Below are 9,607 nucleotides of genomic sequence, written 5' to 3'. Positions count from 1 at the left end.
GCCTGTCCTGGAACTAGCTCTGTAGACCAGGCTGGTCTCGAACTCACAGAGATCTGCCTGCCTCTGCCTCCCGAGTGCTGGGATTAAAGGCGTGCTCCACCACCGCCCGGCTAAAAAATGACATTTTAAGCTCCCCTAAATTAATGTCGGGCAGCAAGCTAAATGTCCAAGGAGTTTAATAAACAGGGAAGGGGAGACACGCAGAGCGTGAAAGCTGCATCTAGGCATAGCACGGCCAAACTTAAGAGCGACTTTTCCAACCTCGTAAGGGCACAAAGGAAGAAAATCATTTTTAGGGGCTCGGCGTTAAGAACTCCCTCTGACTTCTCTCCACAGACCAGGCAGGAAGAGAGTGGCGGGGAAGGTGTACTGAGAACCGGGCAGGTAGAAACCAACCAAAGCTTCTGGAGTTCTTGTTCTTAGTTGCTCAGATGGGCAAGCTGATTGAACAACAACATGTTTGATCATGTGTGTTTGTGTGCACAAGCACTCCTTTGTGCATAGGTGAAGACAATGATAGCAGTCCTACAAGGAACAAAAGAGGGGGCATGGAGGGGTAGCCCTGCTACCCTAGCACCCAGCAGGCAAAGACAAGCAAATCATGTCTGAAGCCAGCCTGGGCTATACAATAAAATAATGTCAGGGAGGGGGATCAACACATAGGAGACAGCTGTTCTGTGTCTATGGAGGAGGCTGCTGGTCTGTCCATTAGGGTGCCTTTTATAGATACAGCCAAAATCCACCTGACATTTGACGGAGGCGGATGCCAGAGTCACTTTGTATGTTGGCTACTGGCAAAGCTGGATTACTCCATTTTAATCAAGAAGATGTGAGCAAGCTATCCCACTCACCCTGCTTTGGGAACTTGCACGCCCCGGAGAACCAATACTTACCCACTACAGTAGAACTACAGACTACTTATCCACTGCTAAGTCTGCGGTATGAATTACTAAATGAAAACTCAGACATTTCTGACTAGATCAGACCTGAAGCTTTGACTCTTGCCTGGGGAGTGGGGGAGGTGCAACCACAGCCAGGTTCTAGCTCCATCCTTCATGATCACTCGTCAGGAATCACAGATCAAGTCCGTGCTTACACCGCGCCTTGGCAGTGACCCAGGGCTCCAGGCCTTCTCGGGGGGTTGTTGTCTGGCCTCATCTCAAGTTCCTGGAACTTCCTTAATAAAGGGAAGTCGTGTGGTTCTGATGTCTGGAACTCCTGGGACCAGGTGGCCTTCCTGCCACAGCCTCCCAGTATGAGACTGCAGACCCCGCGACCAGATTGGAAGACTCCCTTGAGTAACCTATATTTCTGATGTGTCAATGTTATGCTTTAACTTCTACCATCGACTCCTGCTTTTCCTCTTTCCTTACTATGGCCCTGGCCATTTCCACGGGAATGTGGAAGCACAAACCCTCTCCGAGCCTCTACAGCATGGTGAAAGAGTCAGTTCTTGGAAATGAGGTATGTTTTCTCTCATCTGGACCAAGACCTTGAGCCTGAAGCTAGTGTGCAGCGGGTGCCTTTGATGAACTGACAGGGCCAGAAACTTCTGGAAAGAAGAAGAGGTTTTATATGTCCTGGGCTGAATTTCAGTTGTCCCTCCTGGACCCATTTGGAAAGGCTGTTTTTCACAAGGCTTTTCCTGGTGCTGTGCACTTGGGTGTGCCCTATCCAGATAACTAAGGAGAGCATCTGGACAAGCAGCTCCAGGTCTCCGCTCCTCCCTGCTCCAGGAAAGGAGCTACACTAGGAACTGTCCAGATTCTGATCAAATGTTTGCAAACACTAGAGGCAGCTTGTGAGAAGGGCAAATGTGTCTGTGAGGTTCAGTCATCATCCTGAGCCAGAACGTGAAGCACACACAGCCAGACGGTGCTGGCCACTGACTTGGGGTTTAGTTATTGCTTTGTGCTGCTGCCTGCTTGTTTTGGGAGGACTAGAGACAAATTCGGGGCCTTGCATGTGCTAGGTACGCACTCTATCCCTGATCCTCAGCCTCTCTGACTTTTTTTATTTTGAGGCAGAGTCTTTTATACCAGGCTTTCTTTTGGTCCCAAAACAAGCTCCCAAATCATGACACAGAGACTTATTCTTAGTTGTAAGTGGGGATGGCACTTTAGTTTCCTGGCTGCCCAAACCCAAATAATCACACAGAAACTGTATTAATTAAAACACTTATTTGATGTAGGAGGGTCTTCTATCTATCTGTTATTTCACTGGTTAATTAATAAAGAAAACTGCTTGGCCTGATAGGTCAGAACATAGTAGGCAGGGAAGACAGAACAGAATGCTGGGAGAAAGAAAGCAGAGTCAGGCAGATGCCATGAAGCTCTGGGCCGAGATGGATGTGGGTTAGAATCTTCCCAGTAAGCGATACACAGATTATTCGATATGGGTTAAAGCAAGATGTGAGAGTTAGCCAAGAAGAGGCTAGATATAATGGGCCAGGCAGTGTTTAAACAAAGACAATTTGTGTGTTGTTATTTTGGGGCATAAGCTAGCCAGGCAGCCAGGATCTGGGCAGGAACACAGCCCACTGCTCTCATTACAACACTTATTAACTAACTCTTATATCTTAAATTAACCCATTTATATTATTTTATATTTTACCATGAGGCTCTGGTTTGTTACCTCTTGCTTCTTGGGCAGCTCCATGGCATCTGTCTGGCTCTGCCTTCTTTCCTCCTCTATCTCTGCTTGGATTTCCCACCTTGCTATAGTTTGCCCTGTCATAGGTTAAAGCAGCTTCTTTATTAACCAATGGTTATAAAAACATATTCATAGCATACAGAGGGAAATCCCACGTCTGTTATCTATGAATGCGTAGTCCAGCTTAAGCTCATTTCTGGCTAGCTCTTTTAACTTAAATTAACCTGTTTCTCTTTATCTACCTTTTCCCCAGGGCTTTTTACCTTCTTCCTTTCTATATTTCTTACTTTCCTGATGTCTCTATGTCTGCCTGGCTGGCAGCTGCCTGGCTTCTGGCCCCAGGCATGTCCTTCTCTTTCTCCTTCCCTTCTTCTCTCATTCTTTTCTTTTCTTTTTTTTTCTTATTCTTTTCTAGAGCCCAGAGTTCTCCTCCCATTTATTCTCTCTGCCTGTCATCCCCACCTATCTCTCTTCTGCCTAGTTATTAGCCATTCAGATCTTTATTAATCAGGTGCCTTAGGCAGGCAAGGTGAAACATGTGCAACACATCTTTACATAATTAAACATATATCCTTACATCACTAAGCAAATGTAACACACCCTTACACGGTTAAAGTAATATTACACAACAGTCTTTTCTAAGTCCCCCAGACTTGTCTTAACTCTGTAATTCAGGTGGGTTTTGAACCTATGATCCTCCTGCCTTGGCCTCCTGAGTATGTGAGAAGGGAAATGGACTATCAGAGAAACACTTATTCAGGCTAACAGTTCTTGCTTTTGTCCTTTCAACCCAGGGCTCTTCTATCTCCAGTGGGCACTCTTACAGACTACCCTCCAGGAAGTGGGTCCACACAAGGGCTCAGCGCCCGCTTCAGAAGATAAGGAAAGGCTAAAATGGTGCCAGGCATCTGCTGTCATTAAGGCCCACAATTCCACAACTGCTTCCCTCCCTTCATCTTCTTTAGACAGGGTCTCACTACGTAACCGTGACTGGTCTTGAATTCTCTATATTCTCCTTGCTCAGCTTCCCAAGGGCAAGAATTACAGGCATGTAATCCAGCTTGATGAGGAGACTGCATACCCTTTCTCTGCCTTGGGGAGCTGGGTTGGGGGCTGAAGTCCTCAGAAGATGGTCACGAGGAGGCAGCCTGTTGATCAGCACCAAGGACAGCAATCAGCGCTGGCCCTTCCAGAGTCCTGAAAGTCAGATGTTTAGCATGGACCAACTCCGGGGATAATCCAGCTGAAGGAAGATCTTCACAAGCAGGTGTCTGTGACACAAAGTCCCTTTCTCCTCTGCATAGCTAGACTCCCACTGTCACTCCATAAGAACTAGGAAGCCAAACATTGGTGTGAATGAATGTATACAAGGGGGAGAGGATGGACAACCTCCCTGGGAAGAAATAGACCATGTGCACCCCCAAAATGGAGAGCCATCTCCAGCCTGGCTCTGTGAAGGTCGATCTCGAGGACCTCCATGGTCACATGGTTCTCTTATTTGGAAGTTCAAAGTGCCCCTTGATGAAGGGACTGCTTGGAGACCATGGGCACAGTTTTCAGGAAGTAGCTGGTGGGTTGTCACTAGCAGCTCCAACCACAGCCAGTCTTAGTCTGGACTATGCCACTCAGTGGCTGTGCAAATGTAGGCAAATCCCTCAGGCTCTCCAAAAACTTGTCTCGATGTCATTAAAATGGTATAAACCGAGACTACCTCTAGATGAGTGAGGGGTGACAAGGGTAAGGTACCAGGAGAGTGCCCACCAGCAATAAACACACACAGTCCCCAACGGGGCAGGCACTCGGAAACGGGGGTTTGAATAAAACATTTGTTAAAGGGTAATAAACTCCCGAGGCTGACAGGGCTTTGTGGAAGTCCTTGAATGCCTTGCCTGGGAGAGGCTGTAGTTTGGATATGATTTGGTTGTTCCCCCCAAAGATCTGTGAATGGGACCTTAAAGAGGTGGGACCTGGTGGGAGTTCCCTGGGTCACAGGAACCCTATCATCAGAAGAGATAAGGCAGCTCTCGGGAGAGGGTTGAGGCCCCACCCCTGAGCTCTCTTTTGCCTTCCACAGAGTGACTGACTACTTGCCCTACCCATCCATCCTCCCACCATTGCTAGCTGCCATGACGTGACACGGTGAAGACCCTCACCAGAACAGAACCATGCCCTTCGCTGCCAACACTGAAAGCTAAAGAAACTTTTCTTAGGAAGTCAGCCTATCTCAGGTACCCCTAAATCACTGAGAAGCTCACTGCCACTGTCAGGGTGGTTGGTGAGCCCAAGAAAGGGTAGAGATGTCCTGCGTGTCTTCCCCTCTTTGCTCCTCTTTTCTCCACTGGGAAGTAGAGAGCCACACACAGAGGCTCTCTGTTAGCCCAATTCTTTCTGCTGAAGGGGAAACTGTTGAGCACTCCTGATTTACTGGAGGTTGAGAAACTTATCAGAACCCACTGTCTGAGTCTCCTTACTCATTTATAATTGGGGTAAAAAGTTTTCATGTAGATAAAAGGATTCCATCACAAATCAGGTGACTAAGGGCTCCATTGAGCTAGTATCTGGTGCTTCTGTTTTCTTCAGTGTTTGACAGCAGTGACGGTGACAGAATGTGGGCAGTAGTGGCAAGTGGTGCCCTTTGATTTAGTCTCCGTGCAGGAGACTAAACCCTGGGATAGGGACCCTTAGCCTTGCATGGGCTATACAGTCGCAGGCTGGCAGTGCTCAGGCCATGGTCTGGGGTTCTGGAGACTTTAAATTCTTTGCACTCTTCTGGTGGCCAGGGCCAGCAGGCTCCTCTCTGACCCTTCCAGCCTTTATCAGCCCCATACTCTTTGCCTCTTCTACCTCCCTTCCTCCTGCTCTGGCCACTTTGATGCTGTTCAGCAGTTACTCAGCTGTCAGGGGCCACAGCTAGATTCTGAAATGTCTTCCTCTGTCACAGCTCAGGGGCTGGGGTGCAGCTGGCACATCTGCCGCAGCTTGGGAGACACTCAAGTACTGGGTCACTCAGGAGCGGGCATTTGTGACCACCGGAGACTGATCCTTATGGGGAGATGGGGCCACCAGGAGGAATCACCAGGTCTGTCCTCACCACGGAGCTGATTCCTGCCTGCACACTTTGCTGATGGGTGGGTCCAAGGCGGGAGCTTTTCAGCAACTAAGTGGAAACCAGCAATAGCTGTTTAAGAGCCGAAGACATTGGAAACCAGGCTGCAGGGACTCTTAGACCTGGAAAGGAGCAGCTGCAGACGGATTGCGCTAAGAGGTTGGGGTGGGGTTTGGAATGCACGCTGGGCTGTTTGGGAGCCCAGCCTCAGGGATCCTGAGTCAAGCACTGTCGGGGGTTAGCCATGGAGAGTGTTGGGCCCTAGGGCTGTGCCAGGCCAGGCCACATCGCAGGGCAACCCTGAGATACTCAGGTGTGAAGTCGCTGCTGGAAGCTGATGCTTTTCCCCGTGGTCCTCAATGATGCAGCAATCCTTGGCCCTCTGCTTCTCAATTCCTGTTGCTACCTCAGCCTGAACTAGTGAAAGTGACCAAGAAACACCTTGGAGACAAATCTTTACCCGGACGTGGCTTTGCAACGCCAGGGAGCCTTCTCACTGCCTTGGGCCTTAGTACCACCAGTCACAGCAGGCGCTCCACCCAGGAAGCGCCCCCCTGTGGCTGAAGTAGAAATGGTTCTATAGGTCTGCGATTCCGAAAGTCTGGAGAGGCTCCAAATAGCCCTGGATGAGGACATCTGTGGGGTTCGCAAGTCCTCTGATGACTGCTAGGGTACTGTGGGGTAATGCCATGATTGTTAGTTGAAGGAGGAGGCCCCAGCCCACTGTGGTGCAGCTCTTGGCAGGCAGTTCTGGGCTATATACGAAAGTTAGCTGACCATTAGCAAATAAGTAGGCTTCTGCCACAGCCTCTGCTTTCAGTTGTGGTTTGATGGACCAAGACTCCCCCTGAAGGTCGCCATGAACACCCCCAAAAATACTTCACTCAACCAAAAGCAGGAAACAGTTTGGAGAGAACTGTGCCCAAATTCCCTAAATGATTGTTTATAAATGTTTGTTTACATTTAAAAGGGGATATGCTATAGAGATTTGCAATGGTATGGATCTTGGTTTATTGGTACAAATTTAAGATCAATTTTGTTATATGTATATTTCTGTTCTTGATTAAGGTGTTGTGTTTGTACAGCTCATTTAAAAGTGTAATATATAAATAAAAAATATAGGTTAATAGAGAGTCATCTATAATAATCAAGCTTGTAGTCATTTTAGTTAGGTTTTCTATATAAAGATACATTTCAGTTAGATAGATATTCATCAAATCTTTAAGAGACCTTCAAAATATGGCATTTAAAATGTTTCAAAAAACTTAGGACTTTTCATGACAGTGAGACACATTTGCTCCTGGCAGCACCAATTACTTCAAGAGAATGATGGGCACTGAAGAGACTCATTATGGAGTTTGCTAACCATTTGGGCAAGAAACTGCTCTTGCCTGGACTGCTTGATGTTATGCTATATGAACTGGACATGCAGGACCCACAGAGAAATGACTGCTGAACTTGCCTAAAGGTGAGACCATCCTTCAGGGTTCCTGCTTCATGAAAGAGTCTGCCAGACATTCTGCAGGACACAGAAGAAAGTGAAGGACAAACTGCTGATATAGGCAGAACTGTCTTTGAAATTTCCTGCTTCATAGAAAAGGCTGCTAGATACTATGAGTTGGTAGGCTGAAGATGGAATGGATGCTTCAACAGTACAGAAGAACTTTGGGTGGCTGTCCAGGCAGCGAGCTGTCTCTGTCAATTCTAGAGTTTTGGAAGTTGCCTACAATGTACTTCCTATTTGCTTGGGTAACATTATAGGATACTTCTGGAGTCTTTGATGGAGTTGAAAAATATATAGTTATAATTATAGTTTTCCTTAGGTATGACAAAAGATAAAGTATACATAAGTATTGTAACTATAATTCTTGTTTTATAGCTATTCTGTTATATGTAAATTTACTATGTTAAAGTTAAAACCATCCTTTTTATTTAAACAGAAAAGGGGAGATGACATGGGATTTCCTTCTGTGTATGTGTAGCTTTTATCAGTTAATGAATAAAGGAACTGTCTTGGGCCTGTGCAGAGCAGAATAGAGGTAGGCAGAGAAAACTAAATGGAATGCTGGGGGAAAAGAAGGTGGAGTGGAGAGAAGCCATGTAGCTTCACCAGAGACAGACGCTGGAACTTCACCTGGTAAGCCACAGTCACATGGCGATACACAGATTAATAGAAATGAGTTAGACTGACATGTAAGAGCTAACAGATAAGAAGTTAGAGCTAATAGGCCAAGAAGTGGTTTAATTACTACAGTTTCTATGTGGTTATTTCGGGGCTTAGCAGCCAAGAATAAATAAGCAGCCCTCCTACAACAGGATACAGACCTAAACAGAGAACTTTCATAGAGGAATCAAAAATGTCTAGAAGACACTTAAGGAAATGCTGAACATCCTTAGTTATCAGAGAAATGCAAATCAAAACAACTCTGAAATTCCATCTTACACTTGAAGCATGGTCAAGATTAAAAACACTGATGACAACTTATGCTAGAGAGGTTGTGGGGAAAACGGAACACTTCTACATTGCTGGTGGGAATGCAAGCTGGTACAACCCCTTTGGATGTCAGTGTGGCGATATCTCAGAAAATTAGGAAACAACCTACCTAAAGACCCAGCAATACTACTTTTGGGTATATACCCAAAGGATGCCCAATCATACCACAAGGACATGTGCTCAACTATGTTCATAGCAGCATTATTTGTCATAGCCAGAACCTGGAAACAACCTAAATGCCCCTCGACCAAAGAATGGATAAGGAAAATGTGGTACATTTACACAATGAAGTACTACACAGCAGAAAAAAATGACATCTTGAAATTTACAGACAAATGGATGGATCTAGAGAACATCATATTGAGTGAGGTAACTCAGACCCAGAAAGACAAATAGCATATGTACTCACTCATAAGTGGCTTTTAGACATAAACCCCCCCAAAAAAACCCTACAATTCACAATCCCACAGAACTTAGACAACAATGAGGACCCTAAGAGAGGCATACATGGATCTAATCTACATGGGAAGTAGAAAAAGACAAGATCTCCTGAGAAAATTGGGAGCATGGGGACCATGAAAGAGGGTAGTAGGAGATTAGGGGGAGGAAGAGAGGGGAGCGGAGAAAAATATATAGCTCAATAAAAGCAATTAACAAAAGAAAGACTGTATGAGCCGGGCAATGGTGGCGCACGCCTTTAATCCCAGCACTCGGGAGGCAGAGGCATGCGGATCTCTGTGAGTTCGATACCAGCCTGGTCTACAGAGCTAGTTCCAGGACAGGCTCCAAAGCTACAGAGAAACCCTGTCTCGAAAAACCAAAAAAAAAAAAAAGAAAGACTGTATGAAAAGTGCAAAGATTTCTGAAGCGACTGGAACAGACATAAATCTGCTCTCCCTGATTGGTCCCATTTCTCACCTTCTTTGCATCCCCACAGGACCCACGAGATGGAAAGAAAGAGAAAGAAGACTTCCTTCAAGACTCACTGGAGATGGACTCAGCAGAGGTTTGGCACAACCTCCCTTCCTCTCTGCCTAGGGAGCTCACTCTAGCCTCCAGGGCTGAGTTCACTCTAGCCAGCCTCCAGGGCTGAGTTGCAAGCAGGGGTACTCATTTCTGCCTCAGCCCTAAAGCTGGGGCTGCGGATGGGAATTCCTTTCTGTAGTTGCTTCCAGCCTTGCAGACTCCCCCTGTTCCCATTGGTGCTTTCTACACACTTGCCCTGCCAGGAACTGCTCTCTGTTAATACTTGAAGTACCACCACTGTCCCCAGCTTCTCAGAGCGGCAACACTTCTCAGAGAACTAAGGGCTCTTGGCTATCATAGCACTGAGGGTGCAAACCTGTTCTGTTTGA

This window comes from Microtus ochrogaster, unplaced genomic scaffold (assembly GCF_000317375.1).
Source record: "Microtus ochrogaster isolate Prairie Vole_2 unplaced genomic scaffold, MicOch1.0 UNK1, whole genome shotgun sequence".
Classification (NCBI taxonomy): domain Eukaryota; kingdom Metazoa; phylum Chordata; class Mammalia; order Rodentia; family Cricetidae; genus Microtus; species Microtus ochrogaster.
Note: the sequence above shows the minus strand (reverse complement) of the source record.